We start from the raw sequence: 1988 nt of genomic DNA, 5'->3' as shown, positions 1-1988 counted from the left end.
TTTAAAATTGATACTTCCGATTACATAAAGTATACCGAATTAATAATTGTATACCGCTTTTAGGTTATTTTCCAGCATCCTGCACAATAATCTGATTTTAGTGAAGTTAGAAAGTTTGACCTGCAAATAAATGTTTAGAGGGTATAATAAAGAGGTGTATAGACTAGACTAGATAACAATTAAATTAAAACTTTTTATTGACTTACATAACAAAATAGATTTTCCACAGATTTGAAACAAGACGTGAAAAACAATTTTTGTATGCACACAACGTTTTTTGTTTTTTTAAGTAAATACGGTTAACGTCGAGTATATTATAACGAGTAAAATAATAATACTCAATAATTATTTTGAAAGAACACCTACAAATTTAACACTGAACGTGCATTTTCTTTTTCTAAAACTGAATAGGTGGACACGATAGAAAAAAGTAAAGGGACAACCATTTTTTTTTTTTNCTTATGTTACGAAAACATACTGTTTACAAATAATACATCTGTTATAGACGATACTACATTATATACAATCGCAGACGATCAACTTTGTTTATATTTAACTACTGCGCTACTGCCTTCTATGTATATTTGCATTTAGCATGTGACAAGAAAACAGGAAATGAATAAGTAACGCTCAGAATCGCGGGACATCTTCAAAGATTGGTCAGCAATTTAAAAAAAAACGACTGTTTCTTCTATAATTATACATATTAAATTATCTATCAATATTCGACAAGTCCCGAAAATGTCAGGCACGACGATAAAGGGCAAAACTTGACACGGAACAAATTTAGAATCCTAAACTCATTACCAACGCTGATTATAATACGGAACGTACTGAAGATGCCACATGCTATGCGTGGCGAAACGTCTGCAGTTGTTCATTGGTCACGTCAACACTATCTGGTTCAAATATGTCTGTATCAATAAACCGGATCTCGAAGTATGGTATCAAAATCTAAAATACATAATTACTTAAAGAAAATAAATAAAGTATGTAAATTATGTGTTTTAACTACTAATTCGTAATCATCAATTACGTAGTGCAAATAGAGGGTAGGGAGTTAGCTTAACATTACAGTCCTGTTCCGTAGGGGTAGGAGGGTCAAGGTTTGAGTTACATAACGATTAAAAAACTGTAAATTTGGCTGCTATGATACTGAGAATCCGTGACAAAATTGAGCGAAAATCGGTTCATAGACGATAAACGTATAGCGACCTATATATGAATTTCCGTTGTTTAGAAATGTGACACCATACACTTTAATGTAAACAATCAACAGTAATTGTTTATTTAAAATTGATACTTCCGATTACATAAAGTATACCGAATTAATAATTGTATACCGCTTTTAGGTTATTTTCCAGCATCCTGCACAATAATCTGATTTTAGTGAAGTTAGAAAGTTTGACCTGCAAATAAATGTTTAGAGGGTATAATAAAGAGGTGTATAGACTAGACTAGATAACAATTAAATTAAAACTTTTTATTGACTTACATAACAAAATAGATTTTCCACAGATTTGAAACAAGACGTGAAAAACAATTTTTGTATGCACACAACGTTTTTTGTTTTTTTAAGTAAATACGGTTAACGTCGAGTATATTATAACGAGTAAAATAATAATACTCAATAATTATTTTGAAAGAACACCTACAAATTTAACACTGAACGTGCATTTTCTTTTTCTAAAACTGAATAGGTGGACACGATAGAAAAAAGTAAAGGGACAACCATTTTTTTTTTTTAAATAAGAAACCAAGCGCCTGTTTCAAAAAATTAATAATTGGCTAATATTACAGAGAACAATTCAGCAATCAAAAATTACAATATAAATATGCAGTGTGTATATATATATATATATATAATGTTAATGTGCGTACGTAAAGACAGGGTTTTCTCTATCACCACCAACTCCTATCAACTTCCCGTTGGGGTGGTAAATACCCCTTGGTCTCCTGCTGAAAGTAAGGGAGTTTGGTCACGGTGG

Source organism: Agrilus planipennis, unplaced genomic scaffold (genome assembly GCF_000699045.2).
Source record: "Agrilus planipennis isolate EAB-ADULT unplaced genomic scaffold, Apla_2.0 scaffold15, whole genome shotgun sequence".
NCBI lineage: Eukaryota > Metazoa > Arthropoda > Insecta > Coleoptera > Buprestidae > Agrilus > Agrilus planipennis.
This window is presented reverse-complemented; position numbering follows the sequence as displayed.